This window comes from Octopus bimaculoides, chromosome 13 (assembly GCF_046866305.1).
Source record: "Octopus bimaculoides isolate indiv1 chromosome 13, ASM4686630v1, whole genome shotgun sequence".
NCBI classification, from domain to species: Eukaryota; Metazoa; Mollusca; class Cephalopoda; order Octopoda; family Octopodidae; genus Octopus; species Octopus bimaculoides.
In genome coordinates, this window is record NC_142940.1 from 30730126 (window position 1) to 30751828 (window position 21703).

The 21703-nt window shown below is 36.2% G+C and overlaps 1 protein-coding gene across 1 annotated transcript in view; it reads left to right on the forward strand.

Annotated features, from left to right (window-relative positions):
* The window catches only part of LOC106870540 (glycine receptor subunit alpha-2), a 313915-nt gene that overhangs the window by 126756 nt on the left and 165456 nt on the right, over nucleotides 1-21703 (forward strand). The gene's annotated exons all lie outside the window — the stretch shown is intronic.

The following is a 21703-nucleotide window of genomic DNA, read 5'->3' on the forward strand; positions in this document are numbered from 1 at the left end:
AGTTTAATGTAGTCCCTTTGTTCAAACGACATTAAAAATTCAACAAGCCAATGGTTAGTCCGTTAGAAATCAGTAACAGAGATTCTCTTGTTTACCAATTGCCAAATAAAAATGATAAATAGATGCAACCACTTAAATATAACCATGTTCGCATTTGAGATCATCTGACGTAGAAACAGATGTATTCATATTTACGCTGGAGCAGATATGCATCCATACACATACAGCTACGTACATTTACATGTGAGCTCATACGCACATATAAATAGATGCATACGAGCAGATATAAACACATGTACAGAAGCACAACATATATTCACATATGAGCACATTATTGATACAGTCAGACACAAAACATACACGCATGAACATATATGCGGACATATACATATAGAGAGACACGTATTCACCAATCAGTTCTCACAAAAGTATCCTCTAACAAAAATATATACGCATCAACATATATAGATGTATATATACAAATACGTACTTAAAGTTTACATGCACACATACAGACAAGTACAGACATATACATGAGCACATACATTCTTATAAACAGGCACACATTTTCACTTATGTTCACATACACATATATACACACACACACATACATTTCCAAGTTGTAGCAGGTGGGAAAAAGAAAAACACAAGAAACGAAAATGTAATCCACGGCGGAGATATAGAATTCAAATGAATTTGCTTTAATTTCCTCTTTGCTTCATGTTGCTAAGCAATGCTATTATCTTTCTTTCAGCAATTAATTATGTTTTCTCAATTAGGCATATCTTTCCGAGAAATTATTCCAGTCCATCAGTTCCAGCAATACTGTTCGCCGTTACATATCTTCTGTCAATATTGATTAGTGACAAGGTCGGTGGATTGGCGGTATTGATAGAGCGTTGGACTAAATTCCTTGCAGTGCACAGTGTGTTACTTTTTACCAATGGATTTCGAGTCCTGTTATGTTTAGCTTCGTCTTTTATCTCCTCGGGGTCGAGGAAAGCAGTATCAACGAAGTACTGGGGATCCATTTAGCCGACTATAGCCATCGTTCAAATTTGTATCTTTACGTTAGTTGTCTGTATTGGTTACTAAGTTCACAAATTTGGTGGATAGATTAGATGGGTTCCAATATTTGATTGGTTATTAGTTTATCGATTCCGGGAGAATTAAGTAGGTACTTGCATCTATAAATATGGATGGCCGAATTGATAAGCAGCAAGTATGAGATTCATATCAGATGTGTAGAAGTGATGGACTCTCAGGTCGATTCCAATGCTTAAATGTTCAGTTGTCCAATCAACTGGACAACCAATTGAATTTGCGTTCGAAGTGGCTCAGTATTCAAGTGAAACGTATACCCTTCACGTAATTCAGCTTGACACAAATGTCAAAAGACTGAACCGTTGAATTACTGATAGAGTACACCCAAAGGACTTCCAACAGTTTCCGTTTGCCAAATTTACTCACAAGGCTTGTGTAGTCTTGAGACTGTGGAAAATCTACTTGCCCTTGATGCTATTCAGTAGGGAGGAATTCGTGATGTCGTGGTTACGAAGCGAGCTTGTTAACCGCTCAGCAATGCGCCTGCGTACTTATGTGGGGGCTTCTATATGTGAAGGTTTGTGTATGAGTATATGTCTGTATGCAACGAATCACCATATCCGTACATGTAATAATCCAGGAACAAGAGGAATTTATTCAAATATATTGAACATATTAAAGGAAAGAGACCCCACTGCTATAAATATACAATAGTATAACTATACAGTGGTATATCTATAGAAATTTTCTTTCATATATCCTTCGCAAACCCGATAATATTCACTATTTTATTGTAAAATTCTAATATTTCAAATAATCCTGAATTGGTAAGGCTTTGTGTGCATTTTAAGCAGTTTTTGCTAAAAGATAATCGCATAGATCATATTTTTCATTCGGTGGTATATATAACGGAAAAAATTCACTCTATAAAAAATTGATAAAAAGTTTTATTTTATACTTTATATCCATGCTTCTCGTTTGCATCAGTTATAAAAATACTTATCTCCATTTTTTAAACTTTTTAACATAGCATAGTGTGTGAAAAATAACGTTGCTTTGATGTACGCTTTTAATATTAAAATTGTGATTATTAATTTTTGTAAATGTCAATATTATTATTATATTCTGAATATGTTACGTTTAATATTTTTTGCACAAACTAGTTTTATTTCCGGCACACGCTACATTTATGATACTATTTCAGCAATGGATACTAACATTCCAAACAGAAAAAACATACGTTAAAAGTTACCAATCAGTCAGTATATACCTATGCCTTCAAGATAGTGTGTGTGTGTGTGTGTGTGTGTATGTGTGTGTGTGTGTGTTGTGCGTGTATGTGTGCGTGTATGTGTGCGTGTATGTGTGCGTGTATGTGTGCGTGAGTTAGTGTGTGTGTGTTTTTGCGTGCGTGCGTATGTGTAGATCCATATGTGTGTGTACGTGCGTGCATATGTATGTATATATATATATATATATATATATATATATATATATATATATATATATATATATATATATATTATATATATATATATATATATATATATATATATGTGTGTGTGTGTGTGTGTGTGTGTGTGTGTGTATGTATGTGTGTGTGCATATAATATATATATGTATGTATGTATATGTCTGTGTATAAATTTCTTTAATTTTCCGACAACCGCCCGACGATAAGTGAAAACAGAGATACATATATTATACATCGATACACACGCATATTTGTAATGTGGGTGGGTGTATATATATATATATATATATATATATATATATATATATATATATATATATATATATATATATATATATATGTGTGTGTGTGTGTGTGTGTGTGTGTGTGTGAAGGCGCGTGGCTTAGTGGTTAGGGTGTCAGCATCATGATCGTAAGATTGTGATTTCGATTTCTGGACAGGGCAACGCGTTGTGTTCTTGAGTAAAGCACTTCATTTCACGTTGCTCCAGTCCTCTCAGCTGGCAAAAATGAGTAACGCTGCGATGGACTGGCGTCCCGTCCAGCTGGGGAACACATACACCATTGAAACCGGGAAACCGGGCCCACGATCCTGGCTAGGCTTTAAAAGGGCGCATTTATTAATATATATTTATTGATATATATATATATATATATATACATACATATATATATATATATATATATATATATATATATATATATATATATATATATATATATATATATTTAAGAGTGAGTATGAGCAAACCCGTCTCTTTCACGTCTAGATTACCGAAAGAAGAGGCACACAAATGCAAGAATGTACATACTTACGCACATACACACTCATACGTGCATCCTAAATACGTTCGGTCACGCATGCATACTGAATACACACACCCTTGCCAGCCTTGCTTCTGCCGGCCCCCAGACACTTAGACACTTAGACCAGACACTTAGACACTTAGACACTTAGACCAGACACTTAGACACTTAGACACTTAGACCAGACACTTAGACACTTAGACACTTAGACACTTAGACCAGACACTTAGACACTTAGACACTTAGACCAGACACTTAGACACTTAGACACTTAGACCAGACACTTAGACACTTAGACACTTAGACCAGACACTTAGACACCACTAACTCCCTGCCAGATACGCGGTTCCTTCTCTAACGGAACTTCTGTCGCTCAATCGCCGGTCTTACTCTGATAGTACCAAGTGATCCGCCTTGATCAACAGTTGCCCATTTTCCAGTAGCCATGTTAGACTTTTTCTTGTGTCCCTTCATTCGGTAATTTAAGCCTGAAAAAGACATGTTTCTGACAAAAGCTCGTGAAACTTAAAGTTGCATTGAGACGAACCAGACTGTTTTAAATAACAATTACAATAATCCTTTCTACTAAATGCTCAAGACCTGAAATTTTGCGGAAGGGGACAAGTCGATTATATCGACCCACATGTTTCTCTGATATTTATTTTACCGACCTCAAAGGGATGAAAGGTAAAGTCGACCTCGGCGGAATTTGAACTCAGAACGTAAAGACAGACGAAATGATGCTCAGCATCCTGCTCGACGTGGTAACGATTCTGCCAGCTCACCGCATGTAAATATATATATATATTGGAAGGTTTGGAGGTGATGTACAGGAATTATATTATAGAAAAAAATTAAGGTACTCAGAAATCTGGATGGTTGTATGTTTACAGATTTTTATTAATGTCACATGTTTTATAAATAAAGCGCTTTTCACCTAATCATGTAGGATTTTCAAATTGTTTTGAGTTCACCTTGCGATGCGGTCTCTTTATATAGTTTTATTGAGTGTGTAGAGGTGGAGAGTGAGATATATATAGGCTATATATACATATATATGTATATATTTGTATTTATATATATATATGTATATATATATGCATATATATATGTATATATATATATATATATATGTATGTATATATATATATATATATATATATATATATATATATATATATATATATATATATATATATATCCATTCGGCTAACCAGGCATATATTCATACATTCGCATACACATTAGTACATTCGTATATTTGCTGAGACTAGAAGAAGCAGACCCTTTGAGGCTGGTGTTGATAATGCGCTTCGCCACTTAAACTGTTATAACATCTGCATTAAACATATGAACAAGAAGTGCCAGAGACGATATTTTTAGGAGAAATGATGCACGCGCGCCGACACACTCACACACACATGCACACAAACACGCACATATGCATATTCAAATATGTGTGTACATATATTAATGTGTGTGCATGCGAGCATGTGTGGTTATATAAAATTCTGCAACAAAATTGGTGCGTGCAGGAATCCCGTGCAACACTTGTTTTTCATACAAGTTTGTTTACTTCGTTTCCTGTATTTGCTTCGATGTGAACTCAGTTGTTGAAAGAGATTTGTTGTATCTCGAGAGGATTATTATACTACTAAGAGACACACTCACTGGTTATGTTTCACCTCTCTATTGTTCATCTATTTGTTTGGTTAACGGTTGTTTTACCTGGAGTACTAGGGGAATGTTACTGAAGAGATCCGAATGGCGACAAAAGGATCTTGAAAAGCATAAGTAATTGATTGATCAACATGATTAACAGAATAACTTACCGAACATCCAAGTACTTTATTAAAGAAGTGTAATATAACCAGAACGTGTATATTTGATTGGCATAATGACCCTTCCGATATACAACAAAAACATTCGTTTACATTATTTGTGATATAGGTTTGTGAGAGTAAAAGAGACCCACTGTTTATGATGTTTGTAGATATACACCGGTATGCATCAAGAAATATAACTAATTCAGTCGGAATTAATCAAATATATTTTGGAGATAACTTTTGCTGTTGTTTAGAGGTGAGTCAGTTAGGTAGCTATCTCTTTCCGTAACATTCCATCTGTTTTCGGACACATTTTATTTAGGACTAGAATATCACTTAATATAGACACTATTTAAATACGTGCTTCTAGTTTCATGCTGTGAAAACACCATAGACTGGTGAAAATATATACAGGGGTTTTATAAAATAATAGAAACACTTAGCATCATAGCATCATAATTTTGAAATATCTATAAAACCGTCAAAAGTTTGTTTATTTTTATGTTTCTTGATATATTATTAGTGTTGCTTAATGTTTTGCTAAAATTGCTGTTTCTTTTCAGATATCATCAGAGAAAGGTAATTAAAATTCATTAAAATGACAGATTTATCAGACTTTCAAAGAAGTCAAATTGTTGGTGCTCGTATGGCAAGCGCTAGAGTAACGAAACAGTCGAAATGTTTGGTGAATCAAGAAGTATTGTCTCAAAAGTAATGACAGCCTTTCAGAAAGAGGGAAAAACCTCCTCGTCGAAACAAAACTCCAGAAGAAAACCAAAACTTTCAGATAGGAACCGTCGGACTCTTACACGCATTGTTGGAAAGGATCACAAAAGTACAGCTCCCAAAATTACTGAATGGCTTAAGGACCACCTCGAGAACCCAGTTTCCACAAAATCTGTTCGCCGGGAGCTGCACAAAACCAGATTTCACGGGAGGGCTGCAATCAGAAAACCATTACTTTTAAAAAACAAACGTTGCAAAGCATTTAGAGTGGAGTAAAGACCTACAGAATTAGTCCCTAAAGCAGTGGAAGAATGTTATTTTCTCAGACGAGTCATCCTTTACCTTATTTTCGACCACCGGACGAGTATATGCGTGGAGATAGCCAAAAGAAGCATTTGACCCAGACTGCCTTCTTTCAACTGTTAAACATGGAGGAGGATCTGTGATGATCCGCAGGGGCTGTATCTTGGAAATCCGCCGGCCCACTGGTTTTCCTTCATGGCAGAATTAACAGTCAAGATTATTTAAGCATTTTATCTGATCAAATTCATCCTTTGCTTGCGGAACTGTTTCCAGAGGGAAACGCAATCTTTCAGGATGATAATGCACCAATTCACACAGGTAAAGATCTTACTGAATGACACGAGGAACATTCTAATAAAGTTGAAAATCTTATCTGGCCAACACAGTCCCCAGATCTCAATATTACTCAACGTTTACGGTGCATTTTAGAAAAACAAGTAAGGAATCGATATCCTCCACCATCACCACTACAAGTACTGGAGACTGTTTTAGGTGAAAAATGGACAAAACTTCGTTTGGAAAAAATTCAAACTTTGTACGAGTCCATACCTCGTAGAATTCAAGCTGTAATTACTGCCAAGGGCGGTCCTGTCCCATACTAAAATAAATTTGTTTGGAATTTTATGGTATTTCCATTATTTTGTCCAACCCTATATAATGAAAACGAAACAAGCCTGCTGTTTTCATTGCATAGAAAAAGTAATTCACTACACATTAAATTAAATGTATATATCTATTAATGTATATATATATATATATATATATATATATATATATAGACCTAAATTGTTCTCAACATGAAATATAGCAGCGTACCAAAAACGTGAGTGGGCAAGACATTTAAAATCACCTAAAATCCTGTTTAATAATGCTTTTTTAGGTGATTTTAAATGTCTTGCCCGCTCACGTTTTTGGTATGCTGCTATATTTCATGTTGAGAACAATTTAGGTCTTAATAGACACAAGATGTGCTCTATTTCTAGCGCATTAACTGTCCACGTTAGTGGTCGACGTTATTATTTTTTTAAATGTACCTTAATCCCCTGAGATTGCAGATAATATTTCTGAATCTCTTTGATTCTTTAGATGTGCTGGCCTCCTGATAATTATTCGATATTAATTAATATATGACTAATTACCAGATTTTATAATAATATTTTACCCATTACTCATGTTCTCATACTGAATATATAAGACGCAGTAAATATTTTCTGCGGATATATTCCTGGAATTAGCGCGCCAAAACGAAGACTTTTGAATTTTACCATTAAGCTGTAATTAGCAGAACCATATGCACGCACACCCATGGCGGTGGGCAACTCTGTATACGATTCTGATGATTACGGTACATTACAAATCAGGCTGATGAGGAATAGACAAATGGTAAGAATTTGTTAAATCCGAAACTAGTTCCTGTTTAATAGTGCTTTTTTAGGTGATTTTAAATGTCTTGCCCGCTCACGTTTTTGGTATGCTGCTATATTTCATGTTGAGAACAATTTAGGTCTTAATATACACAAGATGTGATCTATTTCTAGCGCATTAATTGTCCACGTTAGTGGTCGACGTTATTTTTTAATATATATATATATATATATATATATATATATATATATATATCTGATGATTGCGGTTACGTTACAAATCAGGCTGATGAGGAATAGACAAATGGTAAGAATTTGTTAAATCCGAAACTAGTTCCTGTTTAATAGTGCTTTTTTAGGTGATTTTAAATGTCTTGCCCGCTCACGTTTTTGGTATGCTGCTATATTTCATGTTGAGAACAATTTAGGTCTTAATAGACACAAGATGTGCTCTATTTCTAGCGCATTAACTGTCCACGTTAGTGGTCGACGTTATTATTTTTTTAAATGTACCTTAATCCCCTGAGATTGCAGATAATATTTCTGAATCTCTTTGGTTCTTTAGATGTGCTGGCCTCCTGATAATTATTCGATATTAATTAATATATGACTAATTACCAGATTTTATAATAATCATTATATATATATATATATATATATATATACACACATATATATGTGTATTTATGCACGTATATTTATATATGTATCTATTTATGCACGTATTTTTATTTATATATGTATTTATATATGTATATAGGTATGTATGTATTTATGTATATATATATATATATATATATATATATATATATATATATATATATATATATATATATATATATATATATATATATATATATATATAGTATATATATGTAGTGTGTGTGTGTGTCTATACATATATACATATATATGTAAGTATGTATGTATGTATGTATGTATGTGTATGTATGTATGTGTATGTATGTATGTGTGTGTATGTATGTGAATGAGTCACCGGGCGCCTGTTACAGAAGTGCAGTACGCTGAAATAAAGTGTTCATCCGATGGATGTTACGTGGTTAAATATATATTCCGCTATAATTCCACCTCATTATGTGTTTATTTATCTATCTATCTATCTATCTAACTATCTATCTATCTATCAGTATGTGAATTTTGTATGCACATACACGTTGATATAGGCATAAACACACACACACACACACACACACACACACACACACACACACACATACACACACACAGACACTCACAGACACACACACGCACACGCACACTTATATACATATTGCTTACAACATTCTTAAAATATATAGGAATGGTTATTGGTCAGAATAGTTCTCTCTAGCTGTCTATAAACCCAGCTTCCCTAGTAATATTTTATTAATGGCCTGATTACTTCTCCATTACTCGACGAGACATATTACAGGTACCTTGGCGTGAAAAGAAGACATTAATAGCTAAGACCAGAGAACCAGAAAATATAACATCTGAATAAAAATAATATAGTCTTTTAATCTCTGCATGCAATAAATCTGTAACCCACATTGTGTTTTCAGTACCTGTACCTATGCCAACATTCGGGTCAGTCGATTGGTTTCGAAATGAGAACCAAACCATTGATGTTAAACTCTAAAAGCTATTAATCTCCACCGGAAATATTCGCATCAATAATTGTATTGACCAAATAATGATATGAGATTGAGAAAAATCGTGCACAGTAACAGAAATTACTTGCCCAGCAGATATTAATATTGAAGCGATTTCATTAACGGACATCACTGCTCGAACCCTGGTATCAGGATGAATATCGCGCTACGGTGATCCTACCACCATTACTTCAGAGTGCGCAGACAGTTCGAATCTCACCTCTTTTCTGAGTTAACAGAAATCATCGGTGCTCAACGGATTCGGACTACCAACTACCATCCGGCGTCGAACGGCATGGTATAACGCTTCCACCCACAACTGATAGCTGCTTTGCGAGCCTCACTTGACACCCGGCGTTTGACCGAGTATCTTCCTATTGTTCTCCTCGGTATTCGAACGTCGGTTAAGGAAGACCTTGGTTTCTCTCTAGCTGTGCTGCTTTATGATGCTCCTTTGTCTTTGCCATGGCAGGCGCGTGCCACAGCCGATCTTGTTACTCAAGATCCGGCACTTTATGTTAACTGCCTGTGTGCGTATTTTCAAGATATTGCCTCCTTGGACTCACGTTTTTGTACGTAAGGACGCAGTGAGAAGTCCTCTCATCGTCCCCTTACTCAGGACCTTATCCCGTGTTGGCACGCAATGATAAACATTTCACCATAGATTTGAATGGCTGATGAGAAAAGTCTCGGTTGATAGACTGAAACGGTCGTATACACCAGAGCCTCATACATCCCCTCCTACACTGCACAACAAGAAACAAATACTGCACCATCGCACACACCTCAAGCTCAGCTACATGCACCTTCCCCACCCCACCGACATACATCACGACAACTCGCAGTGGCCGTCGTGTCAATTGGCCTAAGAAACTATGTAAAACTATTTTTATATGAAGTGTTTTTAATGAAACTATCATATTGTATTTTTTCCCACCTAATGCTTTTATGCTGTTTTCCTTTTCATGTATATACATATTTACCTTGCCTTTGTATCCACCTGATTTTAGCATGCCACTTGTTAGCCCTTAATTTTGGAAGACCTTTTCTTCCCATGTGTATGTTTTTGAAAACACTCTGTCGGTTATTTGTAAAAATTCTTCAATGTTCAGGAAATAAATAACGAAGCAGAGGAGAGGAATGTTGGACCACAAGCATTGACTGAAAGGCGACCATCTGCCGAAACCACTCAAGAGCCTGAAGAAAAAGCAGAATATAATGACCCTAGGAAAAACAGCCAGGAAAATGATGTTGAAACAGAATTTGAAGACCACATATTTACTGAACAACACAGAAAATTTATCATTGAAATGAAGCAGGAAGTTCTGAATGAGCTTGCAGTTGTAGGGCATACAAATATGAATGATAGGGAACCACTCCATAAACTCTCAAATAAAAATTGGTAACTGCGTTACACAAGAAATCATACAACTAAAACCCGACCTTAAGAAGTTAAATGAAATTATTTACTCTGTTGCTAAGGTAATCGAAAGACACTGTTTAACATCCAAAACGCTAACAATACCAAATTCGAAAAGAAAATCAAACTGGAGGAGTAGAGTTGAAACTGAGATTGAATCATTACGAAGGGAGATATCAATATTAACTGAGCTAATCTCTGGAAATGATATAAGGTCAAGAAAGGCAGGAAGATCGTGAGAAAATATGGACTCTCAACAAGAGAAGAAATAATGTCAGCGAATGAAACACTTAAACAAAAAATTCAAGCAAAAGCTCAGAGAATACGCAGATTTGAGAAAAGAATCAAATTCTACAAACAAAATAAGATGTTCAAATCCAATGCCAAATCATTTTACAGGGAAATAGGGAAAGAAAAAAAATAACCATTGAAAATCCACCCCTAATGGAAGAAGCTGAAAACTTTTGGAAAGGGATCTGGAGTGATGAGAAATCATACAATGAAAATGCAGACTGGATCAAGCGCACCCAAGATGCCTACAAAAATCTACAAGAACAGGTATGGGAAGACATCTCAATAGCCGACATAATGAGGGCACTAACGAAGGCTCATAAGTAGAAATCCCCTGGTACTGATAGAGTACCAAATTTCTGGCTCTCATCACTCTCGTCCGCACACAAAATGTTAGTTTTACTATTTAATAGTATTATGAAAGATCCAGAAAAAATTCCCCATTGGATGGCAAATGGTATTATTTACCTCCTCCCCCAAAATAACGAAACCAAAACCCCTAAAACCTACTGGCCTATAACATGTTTGTCCACTACCTATAAGATTTTGACATCTATTCTAGCGGAGAAAACATATAAGTTTATGGAAGAGAATAACCTCTTTCCCACTGAACAAAAAGGATGCAGACGAGGCTCATACGGATGCAAAAATCAGCTCCTAATTAATCGCATGATCCTTGAGAACTGCCATAGCAAGCACAGAAATCTCAGCTCTTCATCGATTGATTATAAAAAAAGCCTTTGACAGCATACCCCATTCGTGGATTCTGAAATCGCTGGACATTTTCAAAATTTTTCCTGTGATTTCAGATTTTTTAAACTATAATATGTCACTATGGAACACGAAGCTCCAATTATATCATTCTAATGGAGTATTGCGCTCAAACAATATTAGCATAAACTGTGGCATTTTCCAAGGTGACTCACTTTCACCACTAATTTTCTGCATAGTACTAATACCACTCTCAAGTGAACTGAATTGAACAAGGTATGGCTACAAAATTGACAACAGGAAAATAAGCCATCTATTTTATATGGATGATTTAAAACTATATGGCAAAGATGATGAAGAGCTTGAAGGACTACTACATACTGTGAAAGTATTCAGTGATGATATCGGAATGGAGTTTGGCCTTGAAAAGTTTGCCAAAGCCACTTTTAAGAAAGGGAAACTGGTAAAGTCAAGTTCAATAGAATTAGATGTCGAAACATTAATAAAGGAACTTGAGCAGGAACATATTTTACCTGTGAATTTGCGTGTGTAAACTGGGAATGCATACAATGAGCTTCTCTGCCCTAGGTGTACGGAAAACACTCGGCGAGAAATAGAAGAAAATTTGAAGAAGAAAAAAAATCATATAATAATAATAATAATGAGAGGGGAGAGGAGAGAGAGAGAGAGAGGTTGCCACGAAAGAAGTCATAAAAAGTTGCGGACGATATTTACGATTCCGTAATCGTTTCCTCGAACAAATATTCATCCCGCGAATAACCGCGACCGCGAATGCCGTACTGCGAATAAGCGGAGGTACACTACTCTATACACATTCATATGGAAAGCAGCTCTTTAAAGCATCCTGACTGCTCCAGTTCTTCTTTGAACTCCTACCACCACCAGACTAACTAAGCACCGTGTGTGACTAGCCAAGCATACTTACACTAGTTTACACGAAACTCACATGCCCCGGCCCACCTGCTTGTTACCAGCAGCCTAGTCAAACTCATAAGGCAAATGCTAATATCATCTAACATAATAATAATAATAATAATAAACTTAACTAGTAAACTACCCTACCTTCCTTTTTTTTTTCAGTTGTCGAGCAGTTGGCGACAAAACCGACCACCCAACTGAGCTTGCTTTGTAAGGAGGGTGCTTTTCGCTATTTGGTCACCCTGCAGGGTGAAATACAAAATCTGACTAAGGGCGGATGAACTCTGAAGAGTCAACGGCCATCTAAATAACAGCTGTTTCACCAACTGCAGAGCACTGAATACTGGGTTGGTGTCTAGTGCAGGATAGCTCACTTAAGCTTCTTAGGGTTGAAGGTCTTCTTTGAGTCTTTTTCAACAAACTCCTCCAGAGATGGTGTCTCGATAAAAACACTGGTAGTTGTGACAACTTATCAACACTTTCCTCTGCATGAGAGTAATGAATAATAGAATTAACTCAAACAACGGCGTAAATGAGGACGGACATGTGACGAACTTTCGCCCGGCAGATGCCCTTTGGTTGAGCAACACAGGCACGATCGTCATTATACGGCTGCTAGAACAAAATGGAGTAAGACGATGAATGCAGCAGTCATGGAATATTATTCTTTGAGTAGACCCGCTGTTAATGAAAGGTGACCCATAAGAGGACATAGAAAGGGTATGCATGACATATGGATGGAGAAGCAGGGCTCAAATATTACGGAACAGAGACTCTGTGACCAGGTAAGAGCAATAAGGAAGAGAGGATTGTTAACAGTCTTAGAGCTCGATGACATTAGAAAGAGGATGATGATCGAAAACACGGGGAGCGATGCAGAAGTAGATACAGAGAATGTTGACGATGTTGCCCGAGATAAGTATAATGTCTTAAGCCCTGAGTGTAGAGAGGGACTGAATAATGAAGACAAAAAATGATCGGAGACATTTCTAGTATCGTTGAGGAAAACTTGGATATGGAAATAAATGGATTCAGGAAAGCAGATAGAAGTTTGCTCACTGGGTGGACCCTTAAGGTGAATAAAATACTGAAAAAAATTAAGACAGATAACATAACCGGAACGAATTGATTGATTAAAGCCTGCATCGTCTATATAGGAAACAAAGTAGGCACCGAACCAAACCGTAAAAGGTAAATGAAAGAAAAAAGAATAAAACAATCAATGAATGAACCACAAAAACATAACAACATCTTGGAAAGTAAAAAGGAGAAATCAAGAAGGAGGAGAAATATCAGGAACTACAATGTAGATATAGGATAAAAAGAAAGGGGATAAACGTAGTTCTTGAAGAGCTGAAACAAAGATCAAGAGATATGACCAAAGAATTGAAGAATATAAATCGGCAGATTGTTCCAACAAGACCAGAAAAGGGTTTCTCAACAGCTGAATCGTAAAGTTAACAACAGTGTGAGAATATACACTGAAGAAAGTAGAAAGATTTGGAGTAATATATGGGATAATGGAAGAAAACATAACAAAGATACTAAATGGTTGAAGGAATTAAGATTGGTAAAATATGAAGTGAAACAGCAATATTAGAATAACAACTGAAATGGTAACCGGACAGACAACAAAGATCCCAAACTGGAAATGTCCCGACCCAGATGGAATTCAAGGATACTGGCTGAAAAATTTCCCAGAACAACACAGAAAAATAGCCATGCAAATGTGCGTAATGGTCAACAACGGGGTGCAAATCCCAAGTGGCTGTCAACGAGAAGAACAGTCCTGGATGGTACATCAAACAGGAGAATGAATCCTTGCTTTCTGCTGGTAGATTTAACAATACAATACCTACCGAAAATGTAATGCACCCACAAACATTTAAAAAACAAGATGAAAAAGAAAGTAAACAATTGGAAAATGAAATCACTGCATGGGCAATACCTCAGAGAAATCGAGGGAAAAGACAAGGTCAGCACTTGGAGATGGCTTAGAAAAAGTGATCTGAAAGGATGTACTGAGGCATTGATATGCAGCGCCCAGGAACATGCTCTGAGAACCAATTACACCAAGTTCCAAATAGATAAGAGCAGCGAATCGCCCCTTTGTAGGATGTATGACAGCAGAAACGAAACAATTTCACATACTGTGAGTGAGTGCAGCAAGCTGGCCCAAAAGCACTACAAAAGGAGGCAATGTGACTTGAATCAGATATTATTATGGTAGATTAAGGAAAAAAAGAAACCAAAATTATAGATATTGTAATACCTGGAGATGCGCTCATAAGTGACAAATAACTATAAAAAAATGAAAAGTACAGACTAATAAAAGACTAAGATGCAGAATGTGGACTATGAGGAGAGTGTCTGTCATTCCAGTCGTTGTAGGAGCACTCGGAGCACTAACAACCAAGTTCGAAAAATATGTGAGAAAAATCGGAATTGACATGAGAACAGATCAAGCCCCCAAAACTGCTCTTCTGGGGGCAGCTAGGATTTTGAGATTGGTACTTGGATGTTGAATGTCTTCCACGATAATTAACGACCAAGTACAAAGCTTTAAAATGTGCGGAAAGAGACATTGTGAGACCTCTGAAAGCAGGCTGCTGTCCCCTCTTGCAGAATATACCAGAGCAAACAAGATCGAGAGCTCTGAGAAGTAAAACAACAAGAAAAACAACAACAACAACAACAACAACAACAGCAGCAGCAGTAGCAACAACAGCAACTCGGGAACTTAACATCAGTTAATCATAGATAAAATGGCGTTGAAAGACAGTAAGCGAAGTAAGACAAATTTATCGATGACCTGCATAGATAACAGCTAGGCACATAACATAATACCACATTCGTGAATTGCCGAGTGTTTTAGCATTTTTGAAAAGAATATCAAGAGTTTTTGAGAAAAGGCAGAGAAAGTTGGGTGATTGAGCTCACAGATTTTGGTCACAGCGTAGGAACATTAAGCATGAAAAGACGGATCTTTCAAGAAGACAGTGTGTTTTATACATGATTACTTAAAATTGCTACTGAGAAAAGAAACATTTTCGTGTGAATTTAAAGGTTAACAGCGAAAGATCAACCATCTGTTATATATCGATGACCTGAATCTGTATGATAAGGACGAAGCTCAAGTTAGTTCTTTAGTTAATACAATTCATTGGTTTAGTATAGACATGAAAATGAAATTTGGCCTAAAAAAATGTGGAGTAATATTCTGGCTGAGAGAGAAGTCAGCATAATTGAATGTGTAGAGTTATCACCAGGCGAAGTAATAGAAAGTATTGACAATTCCGGGCATATTTGAGGCGAGTGAAGTGATGGCAGTAGAAATGAAGATGAACATTACGCAGGAGTATTTACAAACACTTTGACTTGTGCTGTGGTCAAATATAAATGCAAAAAATAAGTTCAAGCAACGGATACATGGGCGATCGCATAACTGAGGTATAGTGCAGGTATTATCAATTAAAGGAAAGAGGTTTAAAATGAGGCTGAATCGAAGATGGAGGAAACTATTCACAATGCACGGAGAATTCCATTCCAAGAGCAATATTGACAGGCTGTGACTTACCCAGGCATAAAGGTGAGCGAAGGCTAATCAGATGTGAAAGTTGTTTATTCTCGGAAGAAAATAACTTGGGGTGATATATGAAGAGTGCAGCTGAGAATATCTATTGCATTCAGGGCAGATGCGCGCTGGGAAATTGAAGAGTACGAATAAAAATAGAGTAAGAAAGACGAAAGAAAATGGGATGGGAAAAAGATGTACGGATATTTTGCGAGAGAAGTGAGTTGGAATACCGATACTGATGGAAGGTGGCAAGGAAGAGTGGCTTGAAGTCAGAGACAGAATTACTTATCTCTGCTACACAAGAACACGCACTTAGGAAAGTTTACCAAATGCAAGATTAACAATACATTAGAAGGTGACAAATGCAGGGTTTGTGGGTGATACAAGTGACACTGTATGGCATACTGTAAATGAATACACGAAGCTGGCCCAAAACGAATACAAAAGAAGGCACAAAATGTCGCAAGAATGATTCATTGGGAGATGGGCAGCAAAATACAGATTGAATACATTAAAGACGTGGTATGGGTAAACCCCCTAAGGAGTAATCGAAATGACTAGATAAAGATACTGTGGGATGTGATGATCGAATGTAATCATGAAATTAAATATCAAAAGCCAGATATTGTAGTCGTAAATAAAGCGATAAAAACCGGTTTAATCATTGAAATTACCTTTGCTGTTGGTAACAAAGAATTGAAAGGGAAGAAGAGAAGCAGGCCACATATGATAATTTGAAGTGGAAGATAAAAGACTGCGATCATCGAAGAAGGTGAGCCCTGGAATTATAAATGCAAAGCTCATAGACTAGAGTAGAAGCATGGGAATAAATGTGAAGATAGAGAATCTACAGAAAATGGCATTGCTTGGTACAACACGAACGCTCCGCAAAGTTCTTCAAACTAGAATAAGAGCTGTAGACAGTTGGCACTTTGTTACATCCCTCAGCGAAGGTGCTGTAATAAACAAGAAAAATAATTCAGTCATTTGTTAATAAGTATCTCTCTAAATAGACTAAACTTCGCATGTAATTGAATGAAATCTTATAGAAAAAGAAGGAATCATTGAATTCATTTTGGCTGTTTTGTGAAACCCCTTCTTTCCACTGGTTGCAATATTGAATATTTGTAATTGAACAAGTAAGTTTTAGACTATAAACAAAAGTCGGTTTTAATTGGCCGATTCAAAATTGAATTAATATCCGCAATAATTCAATAGGCTGTCTCTGGGGAAGTATCTTTGATTTATTGACTATTATAAGACATTTTAAATATCTAAATCAGTCATATAACTTGAAATATTTGGCTTCTAGAAGCTCCTGTTGCTCTCCCAAACAGAAATTTCTAATGTAAAAGGAAACCCGTATGCGCTCACCTGATTTGTTAAAATAGTAGTCACATTTCCCTCAGATTACCCTCTCAAATTAATCCCTCAAATTAACCTCTATCTTAAATAAGGAAAGATACATTAGATAATATAGTTCTATATCCGCTATAAATATAAAACATTGACTGGATGGTCTCCACTTGAATGTCTTGCGACGTCAGCAGCCAAGCCCAGAGTATGGAGAAAAATCAATGTCGTAATCTTCTATTCAGATTTTCCTTTTTAATACCAAAAATTATCTTTAAATGATTTAATAAAGATGAATAGCTTTGTGAGTGGATTGGTAGACGGAAACTGAAAGAAGTCTGTCGTATATATATATATATATATATATATATATATATATATATATATATAAAAATTAAAACAGTAATTCGGTCTTAATAGACGCATTACATGTGATCTTCTAGCACATTAACCGTCCACCTCGTGGTCTCCTTTATATATACATACATACATACATACATACATGCATATATATATATATATATATATATATATATATATGCATGTATGTGTGTGTGCATGTACCTGAGCGTGTGTATGTGAGTGTGTGTGCGTGTGTGTGCGTGTGTGTGCACGTGTGTGTGTATGCGTGCATGTGTGTTTGTCCCCCAGAAGCGGTGTTCGTGTGTTTACGTCCCCGTAATGTAGCAGTTCGGCAAAAGTGATCGATTGAATCAGTATGAGACCTCAATAAAACGTACTGTGGTCGATTCATTTGACGAAAATTTCGCCAAGACGGTGCCCCACGATGGATGCAGTCTAATGACTAAAACATGTAAAAGATCTCTCTCACTCTGTCTGTCTGTCTGTCTGTCTGTCAGACTGTCTGTCTGTCAGTCTGCCTGTCTGTCAGTCTGTCTGTCTGTCTGCCTGTCTCTGTCTGTCTCTCTGTCTCTCTCACTCTCTCTTTCTTTCTTTCTCTCTCTTTCTCTCTCTCTCTCTCTCTCTATATATATATATATATATATATAAGTATATGTATACAACAGCAACTACCACGATGGCAACAAACAAACTGCTGTTGTGACTCACAGCCATTTGAGTTCGCGTGACCAATTCCGGAAACTACGCTCAGCACCTTCAATTAGTCCTCCTCGTGCTCCCTCCCCAGTTTAGTCGGACGAGTAAATACAAGGTGTCCCAGAATTAACGATGATTTGAGTGAAATCGGATGCATATTTTTTAAAACTCACTTTTATTTACGTTTATCATGTTTAATATGTGTTAAAAGTGTATAACTTTCGAATTTTGTTTATTATTTTATTTTCATTCCTGTTGGACCCCTCTTATTTGTCCATGACACCTTTTTTTTCAATTTGGCAGCAATTATTTCCTTTACCTCCATCCCCAAGATAGAGCAATTGTTTAGCTGAGTTTAAAGAACACATTTAGTTAGCAGTGCAAGAGCTAACTCCTGAAATGCTTCAAAATGTTTCACAACGCTAAGGAGAGATTTGAAGTATGCATGGATAAAGACGTTGAAATTTTTCCATAAAAGTTTGACTTAAGGTTTATAAATCTATTTGTTTTGGTAATAAACAAAATTCTGTCAGTTTTTAAAAATTTGCTCAATTTCATTGAAACAGATAGTTAATTCTGGAACACCCTGTATGGTGTAGCATTGTTAGTTGTTGCGGTTACTTAAGTAAATATTAAAATCAAATGTCTTCTTGTCGTAAACATTCCATCTTTTTGATAAGCACATTGTATCAAGGAGTATATTATCCAAAATATATCTCTCCTTTATAGGCGTGTCTGTGTGGTTGAGAAGCTTGCTTCCAACGATGTTGCCTTGGGTTCAGTCCCACTGTGCGGCACATTGAGCAATTCTCTTTCATTACAGCTCCGTATCGATTAAAGCTTTGTGTATTATACCATTGCCATTGCTGTATTGATATATGAGATAACACATACAACTCACTTATTATTGTCATATAATAAAGAAATAGAAATTGGTGTATGAAATTGATGTTTTTTTCTATTTCAATTATTACATGTTTTTTTTCTTATAGAATACACACAGACGTAGGAGTGGCTGTGTGGTAAGTAGCTTGCATACCAACCACATGGTTCCGGGTTCAGTCCCACTGCGTGGCACCTTGGGCAAGTGTCTTCTACTATAGCCTCGGGCCGACCAAAGCCTTGTGAGTGGATTTGGTAGACGGAAACTGAAAGAAGCCCGTCGTATATATGTATATATATATGTGTATGTGTGTATATGTTGTGTATCTGTGTTTGTCCCCCCAACATCGCTTGACAACCGATGCTGGTGTGCTTAGGTCTCCGTAACTTAGCGGTTCGGCAAAAAGAGACCGATAGAATAAGTACTAGGCTTACAAAGAATAAGTCCTGGGGTCGATTTGATTCGACTAAAGGCGGTGCTCCAGCATGGCCGCAGTCAAATGACTGAAACAAGTAAAAGAATAAAAGAATATACAGGAGGAGTAGATCTATATATTCATAATAGCACTTTGAATGTGGCTCCCGAGAAAGAGTAAAAGTAATTACCCGATCAACGACGGGTATTACTGCTAGACTGTATATATACATACACGCACATTTCCATCGATGCTCTTCCGTACCCACCTGCAAACACACTTGTATCTGTGCGTATTTACATACTCCCCCACACACACAATCAATGGTGATAGAGTTACCAAAAAGCTATATAGCTCTCGATCCATATGCGTCTCTCTGTGTATGGTTAAGTAGATATTGATCACTACATGAATGCATACATGAATGAGTTAATGTTAAGTGTTTGGTTAGTTCTAGCGTTCGTTTCAATCAAGTAGAACAGTACACTATTTATGTGTGTGCGTGCGTACGTGTGTGTGTGCGTGTGTGTGTGTGTGTGTGTGCGTACGTGCGCGCGCGCGTGTATGTGCGTGTGTGTGTGTTTGTTTGTGTGTGTGTGTATGTGTGTGTGTGTGTTTGTATCACGCTATCGTTTGATAACATTGATATTGTTTAATCTTCTCCAATGTTTGGATAATTCTCTCCCATCAACCATAGAATCACATAATGTCAGAATCATACAGAAGACCGTTGCAATGGTCAATATGATTTTATGTAAGTTTTTGTTTGTTTGAGCTATCTTTAAAGATCGCATATTTTTGTATCGTTCGTTTATTGAAATGCAGTTTACTTTTTGTCTGATGATAGAACATTTGAAGTATTTTCAAGATGGTGAATTTCTTTACTTTTCTTGCTTTTTTTATATTTCACACTCTCCAGCGATTACTGGAAGCATCATTTGCTTGAAAAGGTTGACATATTGTCGCTTGTAATGGTTTCTCTTTATTCCTCGAGATGAAAGAATATAGGAAAAAAGATGAAAATGAGGCAAAATTTAAAAATGAACGATAACAACAATGAAATAGAAAAAGAAGAAACTGTTTTAATGGCATGACTCTATCTAATAGAAAGTGTGGGAACAAATTTAATGATGATGATGATAATAATAATAATAATAATAATAATAATAGTAATAATAATAATAATAATAATAATAATGATAATAATAATAACACAGAAGAGTTAGATTACTATTAAACACTGAACTTAATCCTAAAAATAGGATAATAGGGATAAATACGCAAGCCATACCAAACATAAATTACATCTTCAACATAATAAATTGGAAGATCAGTAATTTGAGAAACTTAAATAGGAAAACCAGAAAACTATTAACAACATACCGAAGTTACCATCCCAAAGCAGACACCGCTCAGAAGGAAGTCGCAGTTTAACACAGATAGACAACTACCATAAAATAACAGTTGGACTAGAAAAATACTTAGAACCAAAAAGTGGCAAACTATTACACGTAATAAAGCAACACCAAAAAAAAAAAAAAAAAAGAAAACGCTTTTCTCTATACTCAAGGAGGCGAAAAAATACAAAACAAACTACACCGATTGACTGATCTCAGATGACAGCATAGCAAAAATGATCAAAGAGACAAAACAGAATATGAAAACAGAACTACAAAATATATTAAAGAAGAAATGGAAAGAAAAATCAAGGCTTTACAGAGATGTTATACAGAGATGTTATACTAAGTAAACCCAGCAATGGTTCAAAAGCTTTCAACTAAAAGCAGAAATGGAAGGACTGATTCCCGCTGCACAAGACCAATGTTCCACCACAAACCAAATTGATGAAAAGAGGTCCT